Source organism: Mesoplodon mirus (assembly GCF_964341445.2).
Source record: "Mesoplodon mirus genome assembly, chromosome: 14".
Taxonomy (NCBI): Eukaryota; Metazoa; Chordata; class Mammalia; order Artiodactyla; family Ziphiidae; genus Mesoplodon; species Mesoplodon mirus.
The window spans coordinates 20,389,133-20,414,028 of NC_138990.1; the positions used below are offsets into that span (position 1 = coordinate 20,389,133).

The 24,896-nt window shown below is 40.9% G+C and overlaps 1 protein-coding gene across 10 annotated transcripts in view; it reads left to right on the forward strand.

Annotated features, from left to right (window-relative positions):
- Positions 1-7,137: 7,137 nt before the first annotated feature.
- TMEM182 (transmembrane protein 182) overlaps positions 7,138-24,896 on the forward strand; it is a 298,426-nt gene continuing 280,667 nt past the window's right edge. For 6 of the 10 annotated variants that reach the window (XM_082642687.1, XM_082642689.1, XM_082642688.1 and 3 more), the window contains exon 1: positions 7,138-7,343. The gene's annotated coding sequence lies outside the window, so the exon portion shown is untranslated. The remainder of the gene's footprint in view (positions 7,344-24,896) is intronic. The other 4 variants (XM_082642683.1, XM_082642685.1, XM_082642682.1 and 1 more) reach the window with 4 other exon arrangements.

A 24,896-nucleotide genomic window follows, 5' to 3' on the forward strand; every position in this document is an offset into this window, starting at 1 on the left:
TGAAGGTTTTCTAAGGAAGGTTCTCATTAAATTACAGCTATGAGATACATGAAATGTGCTTTGTAAGCACCAACATAATAAAGCAAAGGATCAATTTGAAAAAGAGGGTTGGGCCACAGCTGGCAATAAAAATTCATGAAGTGCTGCTGTGTTCCAAGTGCACTGGTAAGTCCTGCTGATAAACATAAATAAACAAATCAAGCCTGGTCTTTATTCTCAGGGAGGATGGAGTCCAGTAGGAGAAAGGCACTTGAGTAATTAAAATACACTGTGATTTAACTGACAAAATATATACACACATATCAAGTATTCTGGTAGTGAGTTTCCAAAGAAAACAGAAAAGACATTTATTAAGATGTATCCTAAATTCTTTACTCACAAGAAAGAATATGAAATATGACATATCACTCTACAAGCAAATGCGTTAGTTTCGTATATAATCCGATAACACATCTATTAAGGCAGTGACAGGTGGCGTGTAGGGAAACAGTAATATGTGCTTAGAGTTTAGATACTGAGATTAGGGGACTTTGTCAAATTATTTAAACTTTGTAAGTCTTAATTTCCTCCTACATAAATGGGAGATACCCAAATACTTTCCTGGGTCACTGTAAGGATTAAATGAGAATATGACTATTACTGTTAGGCCAATTTAAAACATGAAAGACTTCCACAAAGAAATAATCAGGGAGTAACTGGTTATTTAAGAACTCGTGAAGGGATCTGACTGAATTCCTCTATTTTAAAGTATATTTTAGGGACTTCTCTGGTGGTGCAGTGGTTAAGAATCCGCCTGCCAATGCTGGGGACACGGGTTCGAGCCCTGGTCCGGGAAGATCCCACATGCCGTGGAGCAACTAAGCCCACGTGCCACAACTACTGAGCCTGAGCTTTAGAGCCCGCGAGCCACAACTACTGAGTGCGCGTGCCACAACTACTGAAGCCCATGCACCTAGAGCCCGTGCTCCGCAACAAGAGAAGCCACCACAATGAGAAGCCTGCGCACTGCAACGAAGAGTAGCCCCCGCTCGCTGCAACTAGAGAAAGCCCGCGCGCAGCAAAGATGACCCAACACAGCCAAAAATAAATAAACAAATAAATTCATTAACAAAAACAAATGATAAAATATATTTTACACATGAGCCACTCTTCGGAAACACAGTGTTGTATGTACATGGTGTTCACTCACTGTGAGACCAGCTATTTAGACCAAGGTCACAGCTGATCAATCCCTGGGACAAAACTGACCATTCTGTTTGTACTGCACGAATGACTGGACGCCGAGGCCTCAGGACCAGCATGGTGCAGTGGAGGGCACACAGGAGCAGGGAAGAAGGGGCACATCAGTGAGAGGTGCTGAACTGCAAACTACTGCGTGGTCAGAAGTGGCAGTGGCGAGATCAGCTCTGGATCTTTCTACCGCCTGCGGTTGGCGTACAACCCACCACTCCCAGTGGCTCCTCCGTCTATACACTTAAGTTTTATAATTGATAAGCCAGGTAGTTCAAAAAGGCCCAACTTCAAATAGAATCCTAAGATCTGAATGGATTTGATGATTGTCAATTAACTGAAACAAAACTGGTAATAACTTCTGTTTACATTCTTTTCTCCTAGTAAAAAGTTGGCAGGAATCATGGGAAAAACATGTTAAAATTTAAAAAGTGGGCTCTCATTCTGACTCAGCGAGGTCCTTTCAGATCTAGCCACACAATCTCTTCAGGCCTATGTCTTCTCAGAGGTCAACTGAGGGAGAGAGATGACCGAGGGATCCTTCTTGAAATAAGGCCACTGCAAGTCCTCACCATCTGCACACTTCCTTTTTGGTAAACCTCAAACCCCTATTTTACTACAGCCATGATGGGTGGCCTCAGAGGCGTAGGGTTATACTTTCAAGATGTGTTGCCAGGTGGAAGAGGACTTACCACCAATGTGCTGGAAAAGAACTGCAAAATGCCACAGGAGTAGCCTGTAAAAAACATGAGTAACATCTATAAAGTCAGCTAGACCCATCACAAAAATGGATGAAATTAACAGAAAAACATTAGGGAAAAAAGACCATTTTTAAAAAGTAAATTACCCCATAATAATTTTTCAGATGGAAGAGTAAAGTAATATAATTTTTAGTAAAAGGCCTTCAGAATAAAATTGAGGGAAAGCAGAAGAGAGACTGGAGGCAAAGGTCACCCTTAGGCACCTTGAGAGAGTCCTTCTCACCCTGCGTGAGGCGAGAAGTCATGACTTCTCCATGATTATAACATTAGGCCACAGGTTCCCACAGGCAGGAGTCCAGGCCTAACCAGCTCCCTGGAGAGGCTCAGTAAGTACCTGTGACGTCACAGGCGGTGGGGGGCATGGGGGTGATGCGATACCTGGAAACCTCTCTGAACATACGTAGTCTAGGAAAAGATGAACTATATTTGCTCCAGGGTCGTACTTTGAAATAGTCTGAAAATTCATTTTATCCCCTTTTCAGTTCACCGTTGGATATTACTTAGCTAAAAGACTGATGTGTTTTCAGGTACTCAGTTCAGGGGGGTTGAAAATCAGTGCTCTGAAAATGTGCAGGACTGCTCACCTACTATTCCAGCAACTGTTGGACTCGCTCCAAGAGACCTGACACGAAGGCTCAGTAAAGGGACGACCATGCTTACACCAAAGAAATCCTAAGCAACGAAACGCTCATTAACGCAAATTGGAAACTGAGGCCTGGGTGTTTTTAAAGTGGTGATCCTAATTATAAACTGATTTAAAAAACCCCACAGTATCTAAAATTTTGGGCAAACAAGAACTCAAAATTGTATTCTACAGGAAGCTATATTCATCAAGTTCAAAGAATCAAGGAATCCAAATACAATGTGTAACAATAGTTGCCACCTGTAAATGCCTGGATCGCCCTGACGGAGAATCCATTTTAACTTTAGCTTCTTTGTCACTGATCCTTAATATTCAAGGAACATGTACTACATGCATTCCTCAAATTTAAAAAAATGGGGAGTAATGAAATGAGCAAAGAGGGAGGGATAATGAGTATTTCTGAGCAAAGCAGCACCTATTAAATAATGTGAAATTCCTCCCGGAGTCAAGGAAGGAGACCCATGTGCCGTCTATAGCCTGACAAGGTAAGACCTGAAGGGAAAGTCTCAGTACAGCAGAAAGGAGAGAGAAGGCTGGTGTACTAGGGGATGGCCTACTGTTCTTCACTAAGGCACAGAAGGTGCATGGGCTCTGGGGTCAGAGGTTTTCAATTCCAGCTCCATCACTTAATAAGCATGTGCCCTTAGAAAGTTATTTCATGTTACCAGTGTCCGTGCTGTCATCTGTAAACAATGGGGATGACAGTACATGCCTGGTAGAAACGGGATGAACATTAAGAGACATGATGTCTGAGTGAGGTCTGACACAGCAGAAGTGGAAATGTGTTCTCTTTCCTTCAATTCTGGGGTAAGTACTGATCGTTTTGGCTAATACTCTGAGTTAGTAGAAAGACATTTTTTCCTTTAAGTTTTGTCTTCCTTCCTCTGTCACTTGGTTACCTGCTACAACCGGTTCAGGAGAGGAAAAACACATCTTGCACACACACAGAGAGTTTTCTTTATACTCAACCCAAATTCCTTTTCCTGTAATCCTGGTTAAATAGAAATATCTTTTTTCTTCCACAATTAATCCTTTGCTTCCTTCTCTTGGTGGCTGCACATTAACCTAACATAGAAACATGAACTTCCAAATACGCTTCTTAGGGGCCCTTTTCCATGGTTACAGCTTTAGATGACCATATACTTAATATCCAGTGACCTTAAATAGCTGACACATTTATAATACCAGAACCATGGCTCATTATTTCAATTTTAAGATTACTTAAAACTTCCTCTGTTTCTGAGCCAATTTCTTCTGGGCTTTACTATCAGCTTTGCACCATCAGCCTGCTGATGTTTTATATGATTTATAAGACTCAAAATACATCAGCTAGCTGTTGAGTTTTCTGGATTTTTCAGAAAAGGAAACTCAATTGTCCAACAAGATTTTTTTTTCCAAAAAAATTCCCAGTACCACTTGTCATTTATTTCAAATGATTATTCTAAATAAGAAGAGGAGAGGAAGCTGTAAGTAGTCAGGCTGAAATCTACAGGAGGTAAATACGAAAACAGCAACTCATGATAGACTTACTTTAACACTTAGTGAGCCTGAAAAATATTACCTTTCTCTAACCGGCTGCTAGCTCTTTCCTCTCAGGAAGTTCTGTTTTAAAATTGACTTCTCCATAACTATAAAAGGCAACTTCTCCCTTCTTCTGAAGCCATAGCTTCTTCAAAACCACCCTCTTTTGAGTGCACTTCACATCTGGCAACTGGTCATGTGCTTATAACCATTTATAAGGAAATCAGGTGAGAGAGGACCACTTAAACCTTTCTTGGGGAACATCTACCTCTCTCAGTGATATATGATGAATACATTCTAAAGTTTCAGGACCCTTTTCAGGGTAGGAACCCAAACATTTCTTGATTAGTGGATTATCTTTTTTTAAAAAAAGAATTATCACCTGACTAAAGCTGATTAAATGGAATCTAAATCTCTCCGGGTACCTGGAGGAAAGAAAGGACCGCAATCATAGATCTTAGCATCATCTTAGGATGCTAATCAAAAAGTACCTAGAGGGTCATTTTAGTCTTCCTTCCTGAACAAATTAAAACCTGGAAACACAGATAAGAGCTAAAAATAAAACATTTTGGCAAATACTTTAATCTTATTCCTTTCCTCTCCCAATTGGAAACCACCTTCCTAAAAGTCTTAGGGGTCTTTACATCCCTAGGTATATTAAAAATAACAACTAAATTATGTATAATATTCCTTAGATGTTAGCTAACAAAGAGCCTTTAGATTCTTCAAGGATACCCAAAGTGGCATATATTTTAATTGTTTACAATGTTTTCCATTAAAAAATTCCCTATTCTCTTTTAACTCTGGGAAATCTTACATTTTCTCCTTAAGATATTAGAGACTACTGCTTCTTTCTAATTATTAAAATTATTAAAACTTTCCATCAGGCTTGCTAGATTAGACTGTGCCATGTGCACAGCATGTAGCCAACATACGAGAAGCTTGGAATATTCAAATCTGTATCGGAAGGCCATAGTGAATGATCTGCAAATTTATCTTTAAAATCTCAAACTATTTTGCATTCTCGTCATGTTGGTCTCCAAAACTCTCTGAACCCTGGTCTGGACTTTCCAGGTAAGGGTCCAAATCCTTTTCATCTGGCAGAGCCAGATTCCAGTACCATCTGAGTTAGGGTGGTCCCCATCCCCTACCAGAGCATGGATGACACAGAACTCCCTTTCCAAATTTGAAGAACCACCCACAGTGGACGTTTCTGAATTCTGGGTGACTGGATTGGAAGGCTGGAGAGGCACCACATCCTGAGACTGAACTAAGATTAAAGAAATGGGATCAGAAGGAGAGCCAGGCTCTGAACCCAAGCACTGAGCCTGGGGTGGGGTCTGCCACGGTAACTGGAGACACAGATCCTGGTGCAAACGTTGCTCTCCCTGGGTGTCTCACGGTTCTGTGTCTAAGGGATTTGATGAATATGCTTTCATCGTTGCCTTAACAACTACTAACTCAACATTAAACTTTACAGACTGTTGAACACCTTGCACTGAAGATGGGGAAGGAGGCTGTCTCCCCGCTCCTCTCCTAGCTAAGCACAGCTCAGCATCCTAACTCGAGTCAGGCATCAGACTGGGGAGTTGTGATCTTCACCTGCATCTGGGCAGAAAACAGTAATTCCTCTTTGCCAGGACCCAGTGCCCTTGGGGACCATCTTCAAGGCCTCAGAAGGCAGCCTTCTCCCATTGACACTTAAACCTGACCAGCTCCTTTTGTCTTCAAGATAAAGTCCCAGGCCCAGCAAAGAGGAAATCCTCCTGGGTCCTTGTCCCAAGGCTGCCCTAACCCGGATTAGCTCACAACCAGGGCAACTGAACCAGGCCTAGACTTGGGGAAAGAGGGGTGAAGAGGCACATGTAGGGTTCCCTCATATAATGGCACAGGAATTACCAACACAAGCTTAGTTTTAGTTAGTAATACTGCAAGGTCTTCCCGGTTGGGAATGTGTGTTACAGTGCCTGGAGCTCCATAACCCCTACCCCATAACAGGTTTTCAGAAATTCCATGAATAAATGGAGGGCCAGCTGGCTGGATGGCTTACCCTACCATACACTCAGTTTTCTAATCTTCCCATTCTACGTGGGAAATTAATAACTGTCCTTATTAAACCAGGACACGCACACAAATCGTAACAAAACCGAACCTGCCTTGTGCAATATATAAACAGTTTGTCGAAAGGCAGATGTGTATAATTCACTGTGGTTTGCATTTTTAAGCATTCCACTCTACCAGGAACCCTAAGGAAAATGTACCTAATTCTGCCCAAGCGGGGTGATCAACAGAACTTCCCCACCTGACCTGGTAAAAAGGACGTATGTGTTCCTACCGTTCCCGCAGCTACTGCACAGCTGGGCTTCCCCAAGCTTGCCCGGAGCGCCCCTCCTGTCCAGGCTGCAGGTGATGCACCTCCCACAGGATCTAACACCCAGGGTCACCCTCGAGCGCGACTCGGTCACCGAGTCACACCTGAAGCTGGTGCTGGAGCATCTTAAACAGCGGGGCTGCGATTGGGGGGCGCGAACTGGGCCCAGTGCAGGCGCGAAGGGCAGGCCTCATTTGTGGTCAGGTGCAGAGGTAAGGGGGTTACGGGGCAAGAGCGGGACTGAGAGGTAGGGAGGCATCACCAGGCAGACCGCTGCAAGGAAAAGCAGCCTTGATCGGGTTACAGGTCGCGGACGCAGCCGGCACTTCGCGCCCAGCCCCGCACGCACTCACCAGGAATCCCACCAGGTAGAGACAAAGCAGGAAGCGGCGGGCTCCGACGGTACCGGGGCCGGGAGCCCCCGCCTGGGTCCCTGTCCTGGGTTTCTGCCGCGGCCACGGTGTCGCCGAGGCCAGGTTCCGGTCCGGAGCCCTGCCGCCTCAGCCCCAGCGTTCCTTAGGCGAACACGCGCCGGGGGTTGCGCTCACGTGACAGGCCCGCGGCGCTGGCCCCGCCCCTAGGCGGAAGCGAGCGGCTGCGCCTGCGCAGAGCTGAACGCCGCGGGCGGCCCTTCTTGGGCTGTGCTTCCTAAGCAGGCGCGGCGGGGGAGTCTGCACGGGTTACCGCTGGTTCGCGTCCCGCCCGGGGAGAGGACGTGTGTGCACGACGCGCTGGTTTTGTGACGGTGATGATGAAGCTCTGCGTATCCTGGGGAGCCCGCCGCCCATGCTATTGGAGGACTGGAGGTAATTGAGAGGTAATTGAGATGATGAGCTTCACCTGAGGAGTGGTAGGGGTGGGCCTAGGTGGTAGCGCCGGCTTCGGTGGGAAGATGCGCAGACCGAGGGCCCTAGTTGGCTGTGACTGACCTGTAGAAAGTTCCTTTGGCCCCTCCCGGTTTCAGTTTGCCCCCTTGAAACACGGGAGGGCGTAGTGTGGACCAGGCTCCTGGAGCTGTGAGGGTTCCACAAAAGCCGCGAGCGCTTTCTCTGGGGCCCGCGACGGCCCCAGAATCTGGAACATTCGCTGTCCTTTTGGCAAGTTGGAGCCGCCTGGTTTTGAGGTTTTCCATCGCAAGAGTGTAGGGCTTCCACCAGGGGCGTAACAAAGGTTCTACTGAGAGGAGAGGAGACTGTTACATGGACGTTTGGGCCTCCAGATGCCACCAACCCGTCAGGAAGCAAAAGGGGTACCTCTCCTGGCTGGAGTGATGGGGCCTGGTTAGCGAGGAGAAATTGGGTGACGTACAGTGGAGTGAGGAAGGACTTTATGTGGCAAATTCCAGAAACATAGAAACAAAAAAAGATAGAACTCTGGAAGAATCAGTTCCTGAACTCGCAAAGGTAGAGTTTCATCCTTGTATGAGGTAAAGACCCCTGACCAGCTTATGTTTAGGCTGAGGGCAAGTGAAGGAAGAAATAAGTAGGAAAAAAAAAGAAAACAAATCTCAGTTTTGGAATCAGTGTCTCTTGTTATTCCTATAATAGCTGTTTCCAGGAATAAGTTGATTAAGGGACACTTAATTTCAAGCTTCATTTATAGATATGAAATTTTATGTTAATTGTCCTGCTGTTGTCAATTTGAATTAGGTCATTAACATTACTACTGTTTCTGAAATCTCTAGAAAAGTTTTCTCTAGATAAAGAACCTTGGCCAAAAAAAAAAAAAAAAAAAAAAAGAAATAGGTAGCAAAAGAAGGAAGCCATAGATATCAGCTAGGACCTTGGGCCCGGGCCCAGTACAGAAGTGAGGAAGCTTGTAGAAGCTTTACATATTTTCTCTCTGTTATACATGTGGGTGTTTGCGTATGCTAATCTTCTTCTGTCTTCTTCCAAGTGTAATTTTACATACAAGCAGTTGGAGCCTAACTTGACAATTTAGTCTTTAGGTAACAGAAAATGTAGTAAGACTGACTGAATTTGAGGAGTAATTGAGTAATGTATAGAGCCAGAATGGGTGCAACGACTGTTGAGACTTTTTTTCTTTTGTTAGGTGGAAAAATAGAATTGTTTTATGAAAATTGAAATGTGAACAGAAGGATGCATTTGGAAGCTGAGTACAGAAAAATGGATTGTGCCAGTTTTCAGTTTATTGCTCTTAGCTTCAAATACACGCATTATTGCCCTGCTGTGGGATCCTGGAGCTGGACCCTGTAAACATATCTCCTTTGCTAGGTGGCATGATGTTAAACTCTGGCAATAGACCGTGCTGAGGGACACTGCATGGGGAAGGAGCTTCTCTTTCAGACTAATGTGCTTTGTGTGGCTGCCATGAGAATGTGAGACACTTAGTGTTCCTTAACCCCCAGTAAGGTTCAGTGGCACCCATACAGGCGGCAAGTTCAGTGGGCATCCCAGCTGGTTTCCAGGGGAACCTCCCAGGTGCCCCAGCAGGTAACTTCCTGGCCATTTCCATAGGCACCCCTCTGGTGGCTTCCCAGTGAGTTTCATCAGTTTCCCAGCTGAATGCAGTAGGCAAGCACAAGGTATAAAAGACATCTGTATTTGATAGAAAGATATAAAATGGTCCCTATTCATAAACCACATGGTCATCTATGTAGAAAACACTAAGGAATCTACAAAAAAATGTACTAGAACTAGATCCCAGTGGAGTTAAACTAGATAACAGAAAAGTAGCTGAAACACTCAGAAATATCTGGAGATTAACAACACAGTTCTAAATAACACATAGTCAAAGATACACTCTCAAGATAAATTTGAAAAAAATATTTCCAACTTAATGAAAGTGAAAATACAACTTATCAAAGTTGGCAGATGCAACAAATGTGCACTTGGAAATTTATAGCATTGAATGCATATGTTAGAAAAAAAAGATCTAAAATCAATAATCCAGGATTCCACTGTAGGAAACTAGAAGAAGAGCAATTTTACTTTTTGTTTAGAACCAAGTTTCTGATCTATATCACATTCCTTCTTCCTGAAGAACTTCCTTTAACATTTCTTATCTTATGTGCTGGCAGTGAATTCCCCCTGTCTTTATTGTATGACTAGGCTTGTTTTTTCCTTTACTTTTAAAAGGTCTAGAATTCTAGAGTGAGATGCGGGTTTTTTCTTCATTCATTCCTTAAAAGATTTCACTCTATTGTTTTCATCCTTGTATATTATCTGATGATACGTCTGCTGTATTCTTCTGTAGGTAATTTGTTTTTTTTCCTCTAGCTGCCTCTAAGATTTTATCTTTTTCTTTGATATTCAGCAGTTTGAATACGATAGGCCTCCTTGTGTGTTTTTTCTATTTTGGTATTAATCCTGCTTTATACTCTCTGAGTTTCTTTGATCTGTTATTTGCTGTGTTTCTAATTTAGGAACATTTTCAGCCATATTTCTTCAGATATTTCTCTGCCCCATTTTCTGTCTTGTACTTCTGGGACTCCAGTGATGAAGTAGCATGACCTAATGCTGTTACCCATTAGACCTTGAGTGATGTGTTCTGTTTATGTTTTTCTTTCACTCTTTTTTTCTTTTCATATTTCAGCTGGGATAATTTCTATGGATCTGTCTTCAAGTTCACTGATTCTTCCCTTGTCTGTGTTTAGTCTGCTGGTGAAATTGTCAAAGACAATCACCATCTCTATTATTGCATTTTGATATCTAGAACTTGCATTTGATTTTTTCTTACAGTTTACATCTCTCTGCTGAAGATGCCTACGTGGTCTTAAATATTGTCTACCTTTTCCAACATAATCTTAATGCATTTATCATAATTATTTTAATTTCATTGTGTGATAATTTCAACATCTGTGTCATATCAGGGTTTGGTTATGATGATTTCTTTGTCTCTTCAGACTGTGTTTTTTCTTTCTTTTTTAAAAACAACATTACTGAGATATAATTCACATACTACACAATCAACCTATTTAACATGTGTAATTCAATAACTTTTAAAATATTTACAGAATTGTGCATCCATCACAAAAATCAATTTTCAAATATCTTAATCACTCCAAAAAGAAAACCGGCACATCTTAAGCATAACCCTCCAAACCCCCAACCCTCCAAAGCTTAGGTAACCACTGATGTACTTTCTGACTCTATATTTGCTTATTCTGGATATTTCAGAATGCATGGAATTATATAATATGTGTTCCTTTGTGACTTTTTTTTTCTCTTTGTATAATGATTTCATAGTTCATCCATATGGTAGCATGGATGCTAAATAACATTCATTGTATGGTTATACCACATATTATCTATTCCTTCATTAGTTGATGGACATTTGGGTTGCTTCCAATTTTTGGATATTATGAATAATGCTGCTATGAACATTTGTGTACAAGTTTTTGTGTAGATATATGTTTTCATTTCTCTCACAGTGGAGCTTCTAGGTCATTTGGTAACTTTACGTTTAAACTTGGAGGAACTGTCAAACTGTTTTCTAAAGTGCCTGCACCATTTTGTATTCCTACCGGCAATATATGAGTGTTCTAATTTCTCCACATCTGCATCAATGCTTATTATCTAATGATTGTGGATTTACATTTCCCTGATGGGCAATAATATTGAGCATCTTTTCACGTGCTTATGAGTCATTTGCATATCTTCTTTGAAGAAACGTCTGTTCAGACACTTTGCCCATTTCTAAACTGGTTGTTTGTCTTTTTATTATTGAGTTGTAAGAGTTCTTTATATATTCTAGATACGAGTCCTTTATCACATATATACTTTGCAAATATTTCTCCCAGTCTGAGGGTTATTTTTTCACTCACTTGATAGTGTCCATTAATGAACAAAAGTTTATTTTGATAATGTCCAGTTTATCTAATTTTTGTATTGCTTGTGCTTTTGTTGTGACATATAAGAAATCATTGCCTAATTAATGGTGATGAATATTTATACCCGTGTTTTCTACTAAGACTTATATAGTTTTAGCTCTTACATTTAGGCCTGTAGTCTATTGTGAATTACTATTTTTTGTAAATTTTGTGAGATAAGGAGGGAGTGGGCCATGGCTAAAATGTCAAGGACTCTTGCTGTTCTTGTCAAAATTTAAGTAGATTTTTTTGAATGAATGTTTCTTCATTTGCTCTTTGCTTTTAGGACAATGTTCTTAGACTTTAAATGGTCAGATGTTTTAAATAGATTTCACGAGTTATACTAGTTTCACTGGGGAATGGATCCGTGGAACGGCCCTGGCTGTCATTCTGGAAGTAGAACTCAGACTGGTTTTTCTTGCTTTTCACGTTCCTGTAATATTTTGTGGAAAGCTTGGCACGTTGTATAGGACAGTAATAGTGAAATTATACTATTACATATATATATACATACTCTTTTCCTCCTGCCAGTCCTTCAGTGTGAGAGTGTGTGTTAATCTGGTCGAGAGTGGTCTGAGATTGTAGTTTGTTGTTGCCGTGGTTGCCCTCCATACACCATACGCTTGACCTTTCTCTAGCGCAATGTTTCTCAACTAGGGTGATTTTGCCTCCTGGGGACATTTGGCGCTGCCTGGGACATCTATGAATTTGGGGTGTGCTACTGGCGTCTAGTGAATAGAGACTAGAGATACTGCTGAATATCCTACAGCTCACAGGGCAGCACCCCACCCTCCACAACAGAATTATCCAGTACCTAATGCCCGTAGTGCCGGAGGTAAGAAACACTGCTCTAGTGCTACCTTACGTTTAAGGTGTGGGCTGGTTTGCTGGAGCATTTTTCATTACATCTGCTCCTGTCTTTGCTTTGGGTCCTCCCTCTGCGCTGTCCTCTGAGACAGTCTTTCTGTTACAGTTCTAGGTGTATTCCATTGTTTTTTGTACTTGACCCATGCTGGCATGTTGGTGGCTGGCAGGGGTGGGGAGCATTCTCTGATAACTGTGTCTCAGCCAGGCTGTGTCTTAGACGGGCACTGTGAACCTAAGTCTTGGGGGTGTAGCCTTCACAAGTGCTCCCATTCCTCTTTCAGCTGTAGTGCTGGGCCTGGCATCACATATTCCAGTTCCTCTCTTAGGGACAGAGGTGTTTTTTTGGTTGTTTTCTTTTTAGTAGACTTTATTATTTAGAACAGTTTAAGGTTCACAGAAAAATTGAGCATGAAATACAGAGGGTTCCCATATATTCTCTGTATCCACACACACAAACACAGCCTCCCTGATATCAGCATCCTGCACCACGATGGTACGTTTGTTATAGTCAGTGAACCTACACTGACTGGTAGTTATCCCCCAGAGTCCATCGTTTACTTAAGGGTTCACTCTTGGTGTTATATAGTCTATGGGTTTGGACAAATGTATCAGGATCTGTATCCACCATTATGGATTCATACAGAGTCGTTTCACTACTATTCTGCATGCTCTGTGCATATTCCTGCTTCTCTCTCAGGGGGAGAAAGTTCCTCCTCCCTCCCTTCTTTCCTTCCTTTCTTTCTCTATCCCTTTCTTTCTTGTTTTATTAACCGCTTGTCTTACTCAGCTACAGAGGGTTTCCACCAGTGCCCTAATGTGACAATTTTGTTGCTCTTCCCCATGCAGATTAAGGCTTTTGTTCCATAGGGGAGAGAGGTCAGTGGTTTGGCAGTGGCTGCTTTTCTGCTCTCCCAGTCAATACCAAGATGGGAAAGGATCTCAAGGATTGTTGAGAAAAAGTAAGCTGATCAAATCCTCCTTTAATGGGACCTTCAGGGTCTTCATGCTGGCCACACTTGGCCTGTATTGATTCATTAGACCTTTTTTTTTTAATAGATCTTTATTGGAGTATAACTGCTTCATAATACCGTGTTAGTTTCTGTTACACAGCAAAGCAAATCAGCCATATGTATACACATGTCCCCATATCCCCTCCCTCTTGCGTCTCCCTCCCGTCCTCCCTATCCCACCCCTCTAGGTCATCGCAAAGCACCGAGCTGATTTCCCTGTGCTATGCAGCTGCTTCCCACCAGCCAACTATTGTACATTCAGTAGTGTATATATGTTGATGCTGCTCTCACTTCGCCCCAGCTTCGCCCTCCCACCCCGTGTCCTCAAGTCCATTCTCTATGTCTACCTCTTTATTCCTCCCCTGCAACTAGGTTCATCAGTACCATTTTTTTTTTAGATTCCATTTATATGCGTTAGCATACGGTATTTGTTTTTCTCTTTCTGACTTACTTCACTCTGTGTGGCAGACTCTAGGTCCATCCACCTCACTACAAATAACTCAATTTCATTTCTTTTTATGGCTGAGTAATATTCCAAAATGGGACTTAATTAAACTTAAAAGCCTTTGCACAGCAAAGGAAACCATAAACAAGACAAAAAGACAACCCTCATAATGGGAGAAAATATTTGCAAATGAAACAACAGACAAAGGATGAATCTCCAAAATATACAAACAGCTCATGGAGCTCAATATCAAAAAAACAAACAATCCAGTTAAAAAATGGGCAGAAGACCTAAATAGACATTTCACCAAGGAAGCCATACAGATGGCCAAGAGGCACATGAGAACAGAGGTAATTATTAGAGAAATGCAAATCATTAGAACTTTTTAGCTGAATATTCTTAGGAACTTACATGCTTGCCATTCTGCATTTCCCCAAAGCTTGGGTCCCTTTTCTTCTTACAGAAGAAAGACAAGTTTTCCTTAGAAAGACAAGTTGGTTGATTGTTTACCTGAGACCTTGAGTCTCCCACGGGTTCAAGAAAAGTCATTCATTTGAAGTTTGTCTCACCTTTTACTTGCGGAGAAGGTGGCAGAATGCTCTTCCCAGTTCTCTAAACTCCAAGATGGAAATGGAAGCCTTATTGCTTTTTTCACATTGTAGTATTTCTTTGACAACTGATGCTGAACTGAGATCTGCCTAGAGCATCTACCTCTTGACTTTATCTCCGTGTTCTGGGGTGACACATTAAGGCCTCACCCTTACAACCTCATTTAACCAGAATTACCTCCTCATGGGTGCTAATTCCAAATATAGTCACCTTGGTGGTCAGGGATTCAACAGATGAATTTGGGGAAGAGTAACAAATCAGTCCGTAATAACGAACTCTGCCATAGAGAGATTCAGAGTTGCCTTGATTTTCTCGATGATGAAACGGGGGAAACCACAGCACTTATCACAGTGGGTTATTGTGAAGGGTAAATGGCTTAATAAGCCCAAAGCTCTTAGACTAATGCTCAGGACAAAGTGAGTGCTCCGTATGTGCTGGGTGTGATTATTTTGTCGCTGTTGTCTTTTTTGTTATTTAGCTTTTGTGCTATTTGAGTACGCTGATAAGCCCTCCCTGAACCCCTTACCACACGTGTAATTAAATTAAATAGAACTTAAGGGACTTGGCTGAGCAGGACATGAACAGAAGTCTGTAGCACCTGCAGCAATCAGACCCTTCTGCCTGCATTCTGACTGTAATTTCACACCAATGCAACACCAGCTACTTCCCCCACCCCCTGAGGAGACCCTTAGGGGGCACTAAGGTCACACGGGTGTGTCTCTCCCTGCCTCCCACACTCTCTCATGAATTGGATTGTCTTTCCTTTGGGGTCGACCTGAGCTGGCTCACAGACCTGGGGCTCATTTGAGCTTTTCACAAATCCCTTCTTGGAAAAGTCTTAGGAATAGAAATGTAAAAGTCCATCTTCATCTTTACAAATAAAGAAAGACCCAGTGGCAAAGGTATTTAAGGGGAAGGCAACATCCCCAGAGCCAAGGATAAATAAAAATATCTTTCTCTAGATTAAGACAAGTCATGCGTGCAAGATTCATGCAAAGCACTTTGACAACCAAGAGAACAGAGAGGGGAACCTTTTCATTCACAAGGCTTCTGGTGTATGGAATATACGTGTACCCTCAGAAAGAAATACAACAAGACAAAGGGATGAGTAAATTAAATCAAAATTATAATCGTTAAATGTGTATTTGTTTATATAATACATTCCTATAGGTTACATAATTTTCATTTCTATTTTCATGTATCAGAAAATTTCCCCTTTGCTCCTCAGTTTTTTCTCTGAGATGTTTTTTTTGTGTGTTGATTGCAATTGAAGGAAGGTTTTTAAAAAAGTAAGTTCCAAGTTTTTTGCACCTTTCAAGAGTTAGTGCACTTAAGTGCACTAAGAGTTCTTTATGGGAATTGAACTTGGAGCTAGGCATCGGACCCTTTTTCAACGTGAGAGATATTTTTGTAATATAATTCCCTTTGTGTGAGTTACTTGTGTAAGTAGCTCTCAATTTAGTGGAGCGTAAATTGCCCACATTAATGAAGTGAATGAGCCTGTGGATCCTGATACAGTTGTGTTCAGCATAAGCTATTTATCAGGGCCTTGGTACTTTGATGGCACCATCTTAGTTAAGGATGTTCAGCATCAAATCCTGTGAAAATAGCAAATCCTTGCACTACAGTATTTGTGTGATATAAAAATCCCAATAGCAAATCCTTGCTCTACAATATTTGCATTATATAAAAATCCCAGTGGACCATAGTGTACCACGGAATGCAATTTTTTACTGTGGCCAGCAGATGGCAATGTTCAACCCAATTTAATTCAACTCAGTAAGATTGATACTTGGTCAGCTAAGTTTTTACTGAGCACCTACATAAGGCATTGTGCTAGGTGTTAGGGATGTAGCAGTAAACAAAAACAGAACCTCTTATCACCCCCATAGAGTTTATTTGTTGTTCCTGTACTCTGTGTAAGATGAGAAGGCTTGTGAAAATAATCTCTTAAAATTACAGATTGTGGTCCTATTGTCATATTGCTGGATGGGGGAGGTAGCAGGGAGGGTGACACACAAGAACCAAGAACCGTAACACAAGACAGAGATTTACAAAGGTCATTAGAGTGACAGAGACATATAGTAATGGTTCATGGGCAGGAAAAATCTGTTTCAATAGTGATAAAAGGGAAAACAATTAATTTTAGGGTCATCATTTAGTCTATTGTCTTGTGTTTAGGACTGTGGGACCACAATCCCTTATGTGTAACCTTGAGGGCCTTTTATGTAACCTTATATGTAACCTTGAGGGCCAGGTGTATTAAGAACTTAGAATTTTGAGGATTTTTGAAAAAGTAGCAACATGCATATACTGTACATCACTTAACACCCCCCGTGGAATCTGGCGAGCCCTGTAATCAAACACATTCATGCTTGTGAAGTCAAATATATAAGAATTCACACTATAGCTTATGTGCACCCTCATGCCAATCAGGTTTGCTTTGCCAAAAGCTTTTGTTTTTCAGAAATTTTGGATGTTGGAATGGCAGAAAAGTATTGTGGTTCTGCAATATATTATTCCAAGACAAAAAAGAATCTTCCTGAAAATCTCCAGAAAAACCACTCCAGTTTTCTGAAAGTTTGATTTGTATATTTGTTTACACATTTGTTCAGCACTTTTGGATGTTGAGCCATTCTTGTATTTTTTTAAAACTAAAGTGAACCAAAATTAATTTTTTTGGAGAATGTTTAGATAGTTTCATTAGATATTTTGAGATAATTAAGACTATTACAATATCAGGATTAGAAATTATGACCTTAGAAAAAAATATTTTGCTCCTTATCACTCACAAATTAAGCATGGCTTGGGATTTCTGCTAAGTTTTAATGTATTTACCGATAAAAAAAACACAGTTAACTAAATAAAAACACATTTAATCAAAATAGGCAAAGCCTTCCATTGTCTATGGTCATCTAGCCTTTGGTTGTCAAGTTTTATTTAATTTGTTAAAAAAAAATTTACCACACCACCTTGGAATGCTAATGATCTTTGAATCCTCAAGATTTTAAAAGGTTGACTAAAAATTTTTTCGATTGAAAAATTAAAAACATTTTTGCCATAATTTCTCTCAATGACAAGAGACTCTAAAGGGGATGCTATTTCCAGGAAGTCAGGAGGATTGCCAAGTGAAATTATGACAGTAGAAATAATCAGAATGACAGGAAAAAAGGCAGGGATGAACAGAGAATTCAAGGATCTTTTCAGAATGGAAAAACGCAACCAATACATGGTGACTTCTCATATCTGATTTCACAAAGTGTCTATGTTTGTTTGCTTCACTGATTAGTCTTTATGTTGTTCTCAAAAGTATTTGAAGCTGCTTACATAAACACATACAAAATAATAGGTTAAAAATATGTGTGAGAGAGAGAGAAAGTCAGGGGCACACAGAAAGGAAACTAAGGAAGTCGGGGTAGGGGAGGGAAGCAGGAAGCTGGGACATCACCTTTTGCACATTTGCCTCCCAGCTTTCCAGGTACCAAAACGAAGAAAAGTACTCTCAGTGCCATGAGAATTAAGCTCGTCGAGGGTAGAAAGCACATTTTATTCACTGTCACGGTTCTAGGACACAGCACTCTGTCTTAGAACAGGCAAGTGATACGCATTTGTCAAATGAATCAAGTATAGTGTCTCTAAGATGAAAAATAACAGTAGTGCTCTGTGGAAACACAACATTTTTTTAGCATCCAGAAATTTCCTCCTGGTCTTCATAATGAGACACTGTAGATGTTGGGACCAGTGTCCCCAGTAACATCTTGAAGGATAATGGGGCAGATTGTCCATGGGACATTTCATTCATTATTAATTTATTCATTGAACAAAATTTCTTGACCCCGTTTTTTTCAAGACACAGGAATTCAAAACTGTCTAGAAGAGCAGGAGTGTAGTTAAATATATGGGAAAGTGGTATAGGTTGTATAATACGGTCTCCTTGGAGAGTGCTGATGGTAACTCAACACTTAGAAGAACATATTGCACACGGTAGCATAATGGTGAATGTTTGTGGAATGGATTAATGAAGAGTTCATCAGATAGGAGGAAGAGAAGGGACTTCTCATCCGAGGGGAGCAGAATAGGCAGGATTTGGGGAACTGCTGGTGATGTAGGCGGGAGGATGGTGTGTATGGTGTGAGGAGGGCTGGGAGCACTTGGTGAGAAGTTAGCCTGTTGAAATGAACCTGAGTCCGATCTGGGATGCTAGCATAGGGAGTTTTATTTTCGTTTTAAAAATATTTTTTTTTCATCAAGAATGATCCCCAGCTAAAGGCAGGATAGAAGAGAAGCCTAATGTGTGTGATGCAGCAGCTCCTTTGATGCACGTCCTCTTACTTGATACCCCCAATCATCTTTGGAAGCGTTGTTCCCATTTTCCATATTAAAAAAACTCAGAGAAACCTGTCTTAAATAGCTCCCTGTTCATTCATTAAGACAACACTCAGTGAATGCTAACCATGTACCAGCCCCACCTCCCGCCTAGGCAACCCTGGGCAGGGGCGTATGTCACTGTGCTTTGGTCTCCTGGCTTGTACACTGGGAGTCGTGAGAATGAACAGGTTAACAGACATAATGTCTCCGAAGAGTGCCATCCTTAGGGACGGTGGGAGGGAGGGAGATGCGAGAGGGAGGAGATATGTGGATATACGTATATGTACAGCTGATTCACTTTGTTATGCAGCAGAAACTAACACACCATTGTAAAGCAATTATACTCCAATAAAAAAAAAAAGAAAAAAAAAAAACCTCAGAGACTCAGAGAGTTGAACCATTTGCCCAATATCATTCATCTGTAAAAGGAAAGTCCCCCTCTTCTTAATTCAATGAAATACTCATTCTGAAATACCAGTAACAAGGGAGAACATGGGAATGAGAGCTGGTCCCTGCAGTTCCTATTCTTGTCCCAGGTTCACCGGATCCTGGAGGGTCATTTCGTGGTCCTCAGTCAGCCACGTTGCCTTCTCGTGCAGCCTCAGGGATCCAGAGGACAGACTGAAAGTTATAAACAAATTATTGTAAATTATTGTGAATTGCCTTTGGCAGTGGGGCCCCATGCAGGCTCTCTTTGCTTACCTCTGGTCTTCTACATGTGACCAGGAACATCTTTAACTCCTACCAGGAAGACCTTTAGATGCTGAAATTCCCACCCAAGGCATGGATTATTTCATATTCTACCTACTGAAGACTTACTTGTACTCAAGGTATCTAATATGCTTGGGATGGTGTCTGCCACACAGTAGATGCTCATGAGTATTAGTTATTATCATTCACCTTCATTTACATTTCTGACCATCAAGGTCTCCCACAGGATTGAACCTGAGACACCATGCTTATGCTTGTGCCCTGGCATATTCACTGTGACAATCATATCAGCGTAAAACAGATTCAGTATTCACCAAAGGAGTGGGCATGTACCGTAGCAATGGAGTTGTTCTATTATAGGATTACTGTGAGTTGAGGTTGGTGCTAAGGTATGTCTGCCTCCCCTCATCACCTGGTCTAGAAAAGAGGCTGAAAGGGAAAAGATCCAACTTCTGAATTTGTAAAGAGATCATGAGGACACAGCAGCTGTTTAACAATCACCTTGGAGTATAGACAGTTTTTTAAGCTGCCAAGAGAACTTGGGGAAGAGATACTGAATGATTGTTGGGAACATTTTAGGAATCATGGTAAATTAGGAGTTTCAAATGGTAGACAAATGGTCCAGTTTTCTAAAGAAGAAAGATACTTTTTGACCCCTAGATAGTTCTATTTTATTTCTAATTAAGAGTCTACTCTGGATTCTTTTTTTTTTTTAACATCTTTATTGGAGTATAATTGCTTTACAATGGTGTGTTAGTTTCTGCTTTATAACAAAGTGAATCAGCTATACGTATACATATGTCCCCATATCCCCTTACTCTTGTGTCTCCCTCCCACCCTACCTATCCCACCCCTCCAGGCAGTCACAAAACACCGAGCTGATCTCCCTGTGCTATGCGGCTGCTTCCCACTAGCTATCGGTTTTACATTTGGTAGTGTATATCTGTCCATACCACTCTCTCACTTTGTCACACTTACCCTTCCCCCTCCCCGTGTCCTCAAGTCCATTCTCTAGTAGTTCTGTGTCTTTATTCCCGTCTTACCCCTAGGTTCTTCATGACATTTTTTTTTCTTGGATTCCATATATATGTGTTAGCATACGGTATTTGTCTTTCTCTTTCTGACTTACTTCACTCTGTATGACAGACTCTAGGTCCATCCACCTCACTACAAATAACTCAGTTTCGTTTCTTTTTATGGCTGAGTAATATTCCATTGTATATATGTGCCACATCTTCTTTATCCATTCATCTGATGATGGACACTTAGGTTGCTTCCATCTCCTGGCTATTGTAAATAGAGCTGCAATGAACATTTTGGTGCATGACTCCTTTTGAATTATGGTTTTCTCAGGGTATATGCCCAATAGTGGGATTGCTGGGTCATATGGTAGTTCTATTTGTAGTTTTTTAAGGAACCTCCATACTGTTCTCCATAGTGGCTGTACCAATTCACATTCCCACCAGCAGTGCAAGAGTGTTCCCTTTTCTCCACACCCTCTCCAGCATTTATTGTTTGTAGATTTTTTGATGATGGCCATTCTGACTGGTGTGTGATGATATCTCATTGTAGTTTTGATTAGCATTTCTCTAATGATTAATGATGTTGAGCATTCTTTCATGTGCTTGTTGGCAATCTGTATATCTTCTTTGGAGAAATGTCTATTTAGGTCTTCTGCCCATTTTTGGATTGGGTTGTTTGTTTTTTTGTTATTGAGCTGCATGAGCTGCTTGTAAATTTTGGAGATTAATCCTTTGTCAGTTGCTTCATTTGCAAATATTTTCTCCCATTCTGAGGGTTGTCTTTTGGTCTTGTTTATGGTTTCCTTTGCTGTGCAAAAGCTTTGAAGTTTCATTAGGTCCCATTTGTTTATTTTTGTTTTTATTTCCATTTCTTGAGGAGGTGGGTCAAAAAGGATCTTGCTGTGATTTATGTCATAGAGTGTTCTGCCTATGTTTTCCTCTAAAAGTTTGATAGTTTCTGGCCTTACATTTAGGTCTTTAATCCATTTTGAGCTTATTTTGTGTAAGGTGTTAGGGAGTGTTCTAATCTCATACTTTTACATGTACCTGTCCAGTTTTCCCAGCACCACTTATTGAAGAGGCTGTCCTTTCTCCAGTGTACATTCCTGCCTCCTTTATCAAAGATAAGGTGACCGTATGTGCATGGGTTTATCTCTGGGCTTTCTATCGTGTTCCATTGATCTAGCTTTCTGTTTTTGTGCCAGTACCATACTGTCTTGATTACTGTAGCTTTATAGTATAGTCTGAAGTCAGGGAGCCTGATTCCTCCAGCTCCGTTTTTCGTTCTCAAGATTGCTTTGGCTATTCGGGGTCTTTTGTGTTTCCATATAAATTGTGAAATTTTTTGTTCTAGTTCTGTGAAAAATGCCAGTGGTAGTTTGATAGGGAGGTTATCTACAGAGGAAGCACAGACCCTGCTAAAAGCCACTTCTCCAAGTTTCACAAAGAGCAGGCCAGATCAGAGCCATTTCTTCTTGATGGATTACCAGTTGGATAGCTCAGGAAGCTACGTATTTTTATCACAGCCAAGAGTCCTAATACAAATGGATTTTTCTTTTTATCTTAGTGCCCCTTGTGTGTCAAGCACTGTGAGAAGCACTGAGGATAACTGAGCTAAAGGAGTTCAGTTTGATGATGTCGGAAGTAGTCCATGGTATCTTTCTCAAATGGATGCCCAGGAACGAATGGTTGGAAACAATTAGATTGGTTACATTAGTAGCTGCTTTGATAAATATACATTTTGATAATGATGCTTATACCTTTTTGGATACACCAAAACATGGCGAAAAAATATTAGTTGATAGACCTCATCCAGAAGACGATTTTTTGTTTGTGACAGAGAAACCAAAATTGAGATGAACTGTAGCAATAACAGATCCTACACTCTTTCTACTTATTTTAAAAATCCAGTTATTTGTGTGTGTGTTCGTGAATGTGTGTGTGTTAAAGATTTAGTATTAATGCATAGATTTTTACAAGTCATTACAATATAAATAAAATAAATAAAACCTTCCTAAAAGGATTCCTCTTCCTCTGCAAACAACAGCATTGTCACCTACAGTAAAGCTGCAAAACCACAACCTCAGTCGTCTTGGGAGGGGGTGTGTGGCTGAGCAGGAGGCTGTGTCTGGGGCGGCCAGAAGCTTATCATTACAACCTTAGGTAGCTCATTCTGAAGAATCCTTTTTTCTCACTAGCTCATGAACTCCTCAAGGTCAGGCCCTGCGTATCTGATAAAATGCCTGGATCCTGGCAAGTTCTCAGTAAGCACTTCTTGAAGATGCATTCTCCGCCCCCCCAACAAAAACCCCCTTAATTTGATCTTATATTGTATTAATTATAGAACAGCATCCTTGTTAGTTTCCTGTTGCTGCTGTAACAGTGTAACAAATTAACACAAAGTCAGTGGCTTAAAAACATCACAGATTACTATTCTGCAGTTCGAGAGGTCAGAAATCCCCAAAGTCAAGGTGTTGGTAGGGCAACACTCCTTCCTGGAGGCTCTTGGAGAGAATCTGTTTTATTCCCTCTTCCATCCTCTAGAAGCTGCCCACAATCCTTGGCGTGTGGTCTCTTTCCTACATTTTTAAACCAGCGACTCTCCGACCCTTTTTCTGTGGTCACATTTCTTTCTCCAAGTACTGTCAGGAAAGAGTCTCTACTTTTCTTTTAAGGATTTATGTGATTAGATGGGGTCTAACCTGTATAATCCAGGATATTGCTATGTAAGGTAACCCATTCACAGATTACGCGATTATATTTAGGGTTAGGGTATGGACACCTTTGGGAACCCATTATTCTGCTCATCACAGCATCCAAATAAGAAAGGTGGTGATATTGACTTCGTTAGATTCTGCCCAGAATATTTCGCTATGCCTCACCTCAATCAAGTACTTGCAGATTGTAGAAAGAATCAGAACAGCAAGGAGATTGGGAGTTGTTCCAATCTAAGGGATGTTTAAAGGAATGGGATGTTTACCTTAGAAAAATGAAGACCTATATTAAGGGGTGGAGTGGGGTTTGAGGGAGGCACGAAATGATTGCTTCTTCAAAATATAAGAAAGCTCTGTCATACGACAGAGTTGAAACGTGCTGTACAGCCTTGGAGGACAGAATACGATTAAGACTGGAACCTTTAGGGAAGCAGTTTGGGGCAGAAATTAAGGCCGAGCTATGGACATTATTGATGTCCTTAAATGAAACGGCTGAAAATGGCATGGCTTGTTGATCTGCTGAATCTTATAAAGGAGATTTGAGCGTTAGATGAGGGATCAGCACAGATGTATTCTCAATACTATGTAACCGTCACAGTCACAGTCACAGATTCTATGACTTAGTGAATAAGTCAGAAAGAGAAAAACAAATATTGTATATTAACACGTATATGTAGAATCTAGAAAAATGGTACAGATGAACGGGTTTGCAAGGCAGAAACAGAGACACAGATGTAGAGAACAAACATATGGACCCCAAGGGGGGAAAGTGTGTGGGGTGGTGGTGGTGGGATGAACTGGGAGAGATTGGGATGGACATACATACACTAATATGTATAAAATAGACAACTAATAAGAACCTGCTGTATAAAAAATAAAATAAAATTCAAAAAAAAAGATTCTATCACCTAGAATTCCATTCATGACTCTTGGGCACTTCTAATTGCATATAGCTGGAGCTGGTCAAGGCCCTACATCCTTACTAAGGAGTTGTCTTTTTGCCCTTGCTAATTTTATTATCTAAGGATCTATCCCATGTCAAACAGAAGTGGTGAAGGAAGTTGGTAGAGTTCAGATGCCTCTTGAGAAGATGCAGTGACCCGTGTTACAACTGGGAGTATAAAAAACAATAGCCATAGAGACTGTGAAAGTTTTAAAATATTACACAAATACTTAAAAAAATGCTCTCGGGCATATTTAGACATGGAACAAAAAGAAGTGAGCTATAGAGGCTAGACATGAAGAAAGTGTAGATTCATTGCTATTTGGTGACTTGTATGGGTATAAAGTAAGACCCATATTTTGAGGAGGTTGAATATTTAAAATGAAGGAAACAAAAAGTAGACCATATTCTTTCATCCTAATCCAGAAAATAATATATATTTGAGACTTTTTTTCATTAGTCCACTTTTGAGATGATTATTTGGAATAACTTGTACAAGATCTGGGAGCTGCTATATAAAGTGCTGTTTTTATGTCCTAGTGTATTTTTTTCTACTTTAAGTAGTTTATGTTACCATATTCTTGATCTTTTAAATACCCTTATGAATGTATAAGTTAAAACCTGAATTGTACTCGCTGTTACGTTAGATCTGTCAACCCACTAATTATTTTATATCCCACAAATACCCAAAAAGGATTAAGATATTAATTACAACTTCAGTTATATCCAAGAGAGGTCTTTGTGGTTCTTTATAGCTGCGATTTATATATCTTCAAAGAGAGTCTTCAGTGTCTTTGGGTTTGTAATGGTCCTTCTGGATTAAGAGGAGCTTGTTTAGACACTTAAGACT